Below are 9,426 nucleotides of genomic sequence, written 5' to 3' on the forward strand. Positions count from 1 at the left end.
AGATTGTTAACATTATTACTCTTCATTCGTACCATAGATTTAGACTCTAATTAACAAAGCTCTTACCAACGTTGAAGATTCTCTCTGTGCATTTTTGAATAGGTTTAATGATAATAATTATATTCACATCTACACAGATGGGTGGAAACTATCTCTAGATGTAGTTAATGAAAATAACTATCAGAGTTGAACAGGTTTCGCGTCTTGGTCAAAATATATGCTATAAAATTCATGATTTAGCTTCAATGTTCAATGGGACAGAGTCCCTCGCTATGCTCATTATTCGCCACAGCTATGGCTCACATCATTCACTCACATGACACTCAATTAGTCAGAATACTCATTGATTTTGGCTCAGAAGTCTCAGACTATTGCACTTGAGTCGATGCATCGGGACTGGACTTACAGTTCCCAGCAGAAATTCTCTACAAGATCAGCTCAATAGTACCATCGTCACCTTGCAACGAAAGTCAATGGTCGCATTTCGACGGCTTGCGATTAGCAGATCCCACTTTTGAACAGCCACGCCACGTTGATGTGCTAATAGGAGCAGATGCTTACCCGTTAATGATCAAGTCAAATATTATATATTCATAGACGAATAGAGGATCAGAAGAATATGACTGGTGGATTCAGGTAGGAAAAGCCATGAGGAGAAGACAACATCTAGAAAGAGCACGTAGTTCCAGCCTCTCTTCGCAAAAAATAATACTCAATGGTAGTCTAGCAGAGAGGGAACGGAGACATGCAGACAGGGAAGGTTTTAGTCAGAATTTGTAGAAAGACACAAGACCAACTTACGGGTAAGAAATCTCAGGAAGTAATGAACCGCTTGGGCTAAAAATGGAGCTTTAAAATAATATTTGCAAGTAAAGTACGTAGTTGTTTTTCGATTCGTTCATTACTCGATAATTTTTATAAAGAATTTTTAAAGAAATTCTTTTAGCTAAAAAAACTTACTTGCAGAGAAGCTCTGTCAATTTCACAATTTTAACTTCAAAACTAAAATCATAAGTGCATCCCTTGAAAAAGTTTTCAACTTTAAGAGGAAATTCTTTTTTTTGCTTTAGGTATAAAAAAAGACGCAAAAAGTAACTAGCAGTCGAAAAATCACCGTTTTCGATAATTAGGATATCTCTGTCACTTCGTAAGATGAAATTGTAACGGCTGCGGCCTATAGCTCGTTGCGATAATGTGAATTACATCGCGTAGTATCCATAAGTATTTAATTGTTACGATCATTTGATACGTTCGGGGCAACAGGAAATTGAATTGGAGCCTGGAATGGAATCTGGGCCTGAAACGGACTCAGCGCCTGAAACAAACTCTGGGCCTGAAATTGCGTTTGATATTGCATGGTTAATTGGTGTAGCGATTGCGCAACAATTGAACTTGTGACATAAGTTGATTTGTTATTAAATACCAAATGATGAATTGCATAGAATCACAGCTATATGGCAATCATTCAAATACCTTTACCGATCGGAATTAGAAAAGTTTGGCTTTATACCGATTTACTCGAAATTATCAAAAAGACACTCGCCGATTTTTCTATTCGTAAAACAGTTTTCAACAATGATTTGAAAATCAGAGTAGTGTCTGTGTGTGTGAAAAGTAATGTTTTCTCAAATATATACATAAGTATTCATCTAGCATGTAGACGCACTGTATTAAGCATTTATACCGAGAGGAAAATTCTGTATGCTACACAACTCCGGTCAAACTCATTCGTGCAGAACTTCTTGAGCCAAATAGGAAGTTAGAGTGCAGAAGAACGAAGATAAGCGAGAAAAATGTAATCTGATTCGCGCTTGCATGGCTGGAAGAGCGAGCACCTCATACACATACGCACACTGATACACGCATATACAGCCACCATGTAAGCTACACATATATATGGCCGATTCTCTGTGAAATCGAATGGCCAAAAAAATTTTTTTTCTGCAAATATGAAAAACTTGCTGTTCCCGATGTCAGAAATGTCCCCAAATTTTATTAGAATTTTTGGGACCATCTATCACTCTTTTTCAGGGGCCCGAAGTTGGCCATTTTAGGGTTTTTTTGAAATTCATGAAAAATCACAAATATTCAAATAATTCCTTGATTAAAGTAGAATGATTCAAAAGTAAAAGTGCCCAGCAACTTTTTTGTTGGAAATTGTCCAAATTTTCAGAAAAAAAATATGCCAAAGTGATTGGAGCCACCTAAATACCTACTAGTGGGAAAACATAAAAAAAAAACACAAAACAAGAAATCTACTCGAGTTCGAACCCGACTTTCATTTCCTAAACTATGTAAAAAGCTTCCCAAAGATGTCAACTAATGCCTGATAAAGTTTTGTAATGGGTCTTAAAGTTTAACTCAATGTAGACAACAATGTGTGGCGAAAAACGTGCAAAAAAGGTCAAAAATAGGCCCAAAATGCCTAAAATCACCAAAAACAGCCATTTTCAGGCCTTTTTTGCACGTTTTTCGCCATACATTGTTGTCTACATTGCGTTAAACTTTAAGACCCATTACAAAACTTTATCAGGCAGTAGTTGACATCTTTGGGAAGCTTTTTACATAGTTTAGGAAATGAAAGTCTGGTTCGAACTCGAGTAGATTTCTTGTTTTGTGTTTTTTTTTATGTTTTCCCACTAGTAGGTATTTAGGTGGCTCCAATCACTTTGGCATATTTTTTTTCTGAAAATTTGGACAATTTCCAACAAAAAAGTTGCTGGGCACTTTTACTTTTGAATCATTCTACTTTAATCCAGGAATTATTTTAATATTTGTGATTTTTCATGAATTTCAAAAAAACCCTAAAATGGCCAACTTCGGGTCCCTGAAAAATAGTGATAGATGGTCCCAAAAATTCTAATAAAATTTGGGGACATTTCTGACATCGGGAACAGCAAGTTTTTCATATTTGCAGAAAAAAAATTTTTTTGGCCATTCGATTTCACAGAGAATCGGCCATATATATAAAGCTAATACTTAACTACGCGGCGGCTATAGCTACCTGCTCAGGGCTTGATGTTGCTGCCCGTCGTTCTCTCTCTCTCCTTACGAGCGAGACAGAAAAGAGCAACTATATAGAGGCAGACCCGCCGCCACCGCCATAGCCGCTGCTGCTGGTGCAACCTGCGATGGCGTTGGGTTACAACTGCGGTTCTATATTCCCTTTACACTTTTCTTTTTATTATATATATTCATTTCTTTTTTTCTCCAGCATGATGTTGACCGTATACATCCCAGAAATAGAATGTGTGTGTGTGTGCGAATGCGCATGCTTTTGTAAGATTTTTTTAAATTTTATTTGGCGTCTTCTTCTATTTTTTTTTTTTTGTTTATTTATTTTTTCGACCATACAGAAAAGATTCACAGCTACAATTATAAATTTTATTCTTTGAATGATGTAAAACGTAAGTACCTGCGAGTTCTTACATAGTTAAATTTATCGAACAACTGTTGATTTTTTCACAGAATTTTTTTTGTCGTTATAGTAACTATAGTAAGAAATTTTGAATCATGAAAAATTAATACTCAGTACGATTTTCTAATAAATTTGAAAAATATAATAAATATTCACTTTAAATTACGTCCATATTTTGTATACCTTTTAATATATTTATTATTAAATATAAAGCGGCATAAAAATGTCGATCCAAAAAGCTCAAAAGCTTGAGCGACTTTTCTTGCGAATGCACTTCGTCAGATTAATCGTACTAATCCTAGAATTTATTATACCTGCTTCGAAGTCTAAGGCGATGTGGCAACGAATCGGCCACTGCAGCTGCTATATATGAAGCGCCCGCCTCCCCCTACGTACACACACTCACGCCTTTAGATGCAGAGTAGAAGAGAGAAAGAGATATTGACCTCTGGCACAAAATGGACTCGGATTTCACGTAGCGTGTTTACTAAGATCCTATATTAAGATATGTTGTTGGTAAGTAAATTTGCATGTGTGAGTGTATAATGCATACAAAGACGCTCTAACAGATTTATTATATAATGTTAGCTTATCTCTATGTAGCAAAAAAAATGTTGGAACAGCCCAAAAGCTGCCGATGCATAATGAAATAGATTTGTCAAGACCAAAACGCCCAACGAATGTCAAAAGTATCACGGATACGTTTGGAGTTTCAATAACATGGTTATTAAATTAATAATTCGTTAATAATTGTCGTTGAACTTGACAAGTATGACGATAAAAAAAAAGTATCATAAATAAATAAGAGTAGTCTACTTATAGTTAAGAAATGTTTAGATTTCACATTTTCAAGTTCTCGTGGATGAATTTTTTGTCGAATCGATTGGGGGTAGATGTACTGCTATGCATTTTGAAGTAGTTTGTTGAAAAGTTATTTGTAACCAAAAATCATGATTATTAGAAAACATGCGTAGTTATTGAGATTTTTTCAATTTTTCAGGTACTGCATAGCGTCACGTATAGACAGAAAAAACGGCACATTCTTTGCGTAAACTGTAGAGGGACTCATTTAATTCTATATAGATTATCGGACATCCTATGAAAAACAAATCATTGACTAACTAATTCCGTCTCTCTATATGCAAATCGTTTTACATCTTTTCTGTTTCTTTCTACGCTTCTTTCTTACACACTAAATTTATTTGCCCCTTTTTGAAATTTTATTGAGTATCCCTCGTATCGCATCGCATCTTCGCCGGGCGCAGTCGTGCGCACACGTTCCCTAATTTATTCTTGGAAGATCGCCGATTTCTTATTTATGATTATTTTTTTCTCTTCGCTAATCGATGTCGTCTGAAATTCAACGATTAAATCGACGCCATCTCGATTGTGTGTATACGCGTCCGATGTGTTTCGTTGCCGCGTGGATAAATCCGCAGGGCGACGAGATTTTTGTTACCTCACGCGTCACTGCACTTTTCTTCGCAGCGACGAAGGGAGGAAGAACTTTACCCGGCGATTGCCAATCTAAACCATCGCTTGGACAATCTCTATAGCCTTTGGGCCACATGCGTTGTTGTTGCTACTTGGAAAAACGGAGAAGCAGAAAAATAATAAAAATTTCACTGCCCATAAATCAAGATATCGACTTTTTGAACTTTCTGCAATTGCATAAGAATTTTTATTCACAAACCTGTACCCGTGTGCCATGAGAGGATGCTTCTCTTAGGTGTATGAATCGTTTGCACGGAGTTTCAAGTTATCTAGTTGCGTTGATCTCTTTCTCTTTTTCTTTTTCTCCCGACGCCAAAGAAGTACAAAAAAATAATTCTCCTATCCGTAGGCTGCATCAAAAAAAGAAAAGGAAAGAAGGAGAGAATAAGAAGAAGAAGAAGAAAAAATGGAAAATAAAGGGCCGATCTCGCGCTCGTCTTCGCCCTCGCGTTTTCCTCGTCATGTACATCTGAAAAAAATGTTGCTGCGTGTGCGTATGGGAAATGAATAGATCGAGATCGGGTCAGGAGAAGCTGCGATCGCTAATGTATTACGTACATAATGCACGCACGAACATATCCAATACTCGTACGTACACTCGGCCATCGTATAGGCAACGGGAATTCATGAAAAGAGCATCCGTCACTTTTCCTTCGTCATCAGCTGCTATGAATAAAAGCACGAGCTGTACAACGTACGAGAAGTGTATGTAGCAGTCCTTCTTTATTAAAGTCCGATGCTGGTCTTGTTAACGCGCTGTAAATATACTGACTGCGATGCCGTTTAGCTCGTACATGCGCATGTATTCGCGGCGGCCCATGTTGCCTGTGTACATGTGTGCCGGGACTGGAGCAGCTATACGCATTATACATATAAAAGCCGCTAATCTGCCATTGTCGATGCTCCCTGGCGCGTAATACAGAATCGAAGGCAGTAGCAGCATTTTTTTCTCGGGCTTTTGTGCTCGCGATACATACCCACGATCTATATCCAAGTTGCGTACACGCGCACGTTTTATAATAGTACGTATGCAGCAACGGTCGTCATTTTCCTCTTCGTAATGGTTTTCCACCTCTATGCAAACAAAAATAAGGACTTGTATTAATTATTTTTCAAACGTACAGTCAAATAAATGCGCTTGATATAACATTTTACGTACGTAAACAGTGGAAAAGACTCGCGCGATGTACCTCATACAAGACGAGGTGTTGGAGGGATGACGCGCGCCTCTGCAAAGCTTCCTTCAAATTACATTCCCCAAAGGTAGAGGCGCATTTCTCTCGCTCTCACTCGCGTGCACGCATTCGAGTATATACTATACATACACAGAGGCAGACACAATGCGCGCGATCGCAACTTAAATTCCAGGAATGCTATGACGGCACGTCGTCACTAAACATACTACTACAACTCCAGTCTATATAACTCGGCAGAATTTCTCATCTTGCCTCTTCTTCGCTCCGTTCTCTCCTCCTTGGCATAACTCCGCGTGTTTATAGAGATAGCGATGTGCCGCCACTGCTGCTGCTGCTGCTGTGTAAGATAAGATTTTCCACGCTATCTCTTTGCAAGCTCTTCGTCTTCGTCGTCGTCGTCGTTGTTGTCGATCTGTGCCCTCTCTTTCTCTCTATCTCTATCTCTTTCTCGTAAACATATATAAGACGTAGCAGCGGGCTTGTGCTATAAGGGTGCGCGATGAAAGCTAAAAGGCAAACCTTTTAGCGAAATACGAGAATCCATCAAAAGCCTGAGAATAGAGTTGAAGTGAGAGCGACGAAAAAAAGGCAAAGAAAAATGAAGAAGAACAAGGAGCCGAAGCTCCTTGTGCGAAGCTCCTCCGTCGCCTCCCCCCACACCCCAGCAGCTTGGCTCAGCTCGCGGGGCCTCTTAGTACTTTATTGTATACGTATTAAGGCTAAGAAAGTCATCGTTGCCATCTTCTCTCCGAAGCTCTCCGTCTAGGACTACGCGATGTGCATGTCCCTAAAGCTTTTCAGTTTTTTTGCTCTCCTTCGCGTCCCTCTTTTTCATCCGACGAACTCGTCATCGTACCAGTCTTCGTGTTATGTACTGGTGACGGGAGAAAAAAAATATATTATATTCTTTTATACGATAGTGCAGGAAAATGCGTCGAGTAACGTAAAAGCTTTTCTCTTCTGTTTCTTAGTCTTATTCTTCCTCTTCGTACATTTATATATACGGCGCACTGACTCGCTCGAGCTCGTGTTGTTGTTTTTTCTTTTTTTTCTTTTTATCTTTTTTTTGTTTCGTCGAGTCACGCGGATAATGGTGTGCGCACTTCGTGTAAGGGCAATACGATACCGACTGCCACGGGTACTATCACGCTTCGCTCGCGAGCTCTATACCAATCGTTCGTCGTAGCTGTCTGTGTATATTTACACATATCTCTCTCTCTCTCTCTCCTCCTTCGCTACGACGAGGTGGCGAATAATTTATTTTTCTCTCTCCTTTCTTTTGCGTGATAGGTCGAAGTTGCACATAGAAGTAAAAGAAAGTTTACTCAAGTTTTAGCAATTGAAAAATGTATTTTTTCGCGTCTTTAAGTTGCGAAGAGCGCGCGAGTTGATATTACTTAAGCTCGAGAAGCGACGAAAAGCTTTTGAAGAAGAGAAAAGCGAAATTTACTTACAGGTCGTGTGCATCAACCTGTGCCTGTCGTTGCCTTAAACATCGGATCAACTGGCGCGTAAATCCTCTCGTCTATAATATGACTCTACTTATGTATAGACTCCGAAGCGCATCAAGCGTAAATGCGGGAAGAGCAAAAAAGAGAAAAAATAATATGCGTTGTGCGTGCGTTCGTGCTGACGAGAGAGAAAGAGAGAGAGAAAGAAAAAAAAAGCATTTTCGAGAGGCTGCTGCGTGTGCGTGTGCGTGTCGCGGATACGTTGAATATAAGAAACGTCAGGACACCCGTGGGGGAGGAGGACAGAGAAAGAGAAAGAGAGAGAGAGAGAGAGAAAGAGAAGAACAAGTTGTAAAATGAGACGACACATTATTCTCGACGTGAGAACCAGTTCCGCGGTCTGCGCTCAAACATGCACGTATACACGTATATGTGTAAGGCCGGAGTTGCGCTGCCGTATATAGCCGCTCGTTTCTGCGGCCTTTCTTCGTCGTCACCTGTAAAATTTATGTAAAAAAGCCACGCGAATTTATCAACGCGGACGCCTATTATTATGTCTAGGATTCTGCATTGTAACGCAATGTCCAGTACGCCAATCACACGCGTGTGCGTGCATGCGGGTAAATTTTGTAAACACTCGTATAGCAGCGCAATTACCCGACGACACGTACCGAGAGCAATGCTAGTGTCAATCGCTGGCGCAATTATTCGTCAGATATATAGTAAGCAAAATAAATATCGATTACCGATCGATCTCAAGGTTTCGCGGGCTTTTCTCGCGCGCACACACACACATCGGAATATACAATTGCGTTATCGCGATTGAGTAATAATTTGCGGTATTATCCGCAATCGTCTCGCTAACGCGCGTTGCGTATTACCCGCAAGGAAATTGCCTATTTTATCCGTTCGATGGGTGCCACAGTTTTCTAAAATTTCCTGCTTCGACGCGATTAATTTATAAAAGCTCTCGCGCATATCTTGGCACAATCAAGACTCGATCGGCGTTTGTTATATATTTTTTGCACGCGACGCATAACTTAGCCATGATCGCACACGTGCTCGATTCTGAGAATGCATGTAGTTGGTAGGTATATAGCGTGCACACGACGAGCGATAAGCGCGTCGCTGGAGATACACACACACATCGCACAATAATAATATATATAAGCTCCGTATTAAGAGATCCCAGTGGCCGTGAGCATAATGGGGTTGAGGCAGTTTTTCAAAGACCAAGACGTTGCGATATTAAAAAAAACGCATCAACAAATATTTTGCACTTTTGTAAGGGTAGGCAAAATTCAACGAATAAATCGAGCTCCAAGCGAAAACGAAACTTTTGATCGACGGGGTGCTGGATGAATCTCAGCTCGTCCCCTTACACATAATTGGAAATAATCAATCGATGCGTTAGCCAGATCGATCGGTGTTTATAGTCGTCATTATTATCGTCATATCGAGCGAGAGTTGCTAAAAGCTTCGAGGTAGCATCAGCACGCGCAAAGCAAGAGAGACGGACCGATTTATGCTTTTATGTATAGTAATATTACATGCGTGTGGCTAGTAGTGGTAGCTTAACAATCTCTCTCTCTCTCTCTTTATGTATCCTATAATATAATACATAATATATATAGGGTAGAAAATGAGCATCGGCAAACAGAAGAGGCTCCGTCTCTCTGGCTCGTAGTACATTTCAAGCGTATATAGCTTACTGTACCAACCGCCCATCATTCGCACCCTAATGATTCGGGGGGGCACGTTTGTATATATACATGTATATTATACAGGGTACATTTGTGCGCGGCCGTTCCAGTGAGAGCAGCAACACAGCACACCCCTTGACAGCGCGAGCGAGAGAGCGAAGAAC

The sequence above is a fragment of the Trichogramma pretiosum genome, unplaced genomic scaffold, assembly GCF_000599845.2.
Source record: "Trichogramma pretiosum strain Unisexual culture from Peru unplaced genomic scaffold, Tpre_2.0 scaffold125, whole genome shotgun sequence".
Classification (NCBI taxonomy): Eukaryota; Metazoa; Arthropoda; class Insecta; order Hymenoptera; family Trichogrammatidae; genus Trichogramma; species Trichogramma pretiosum.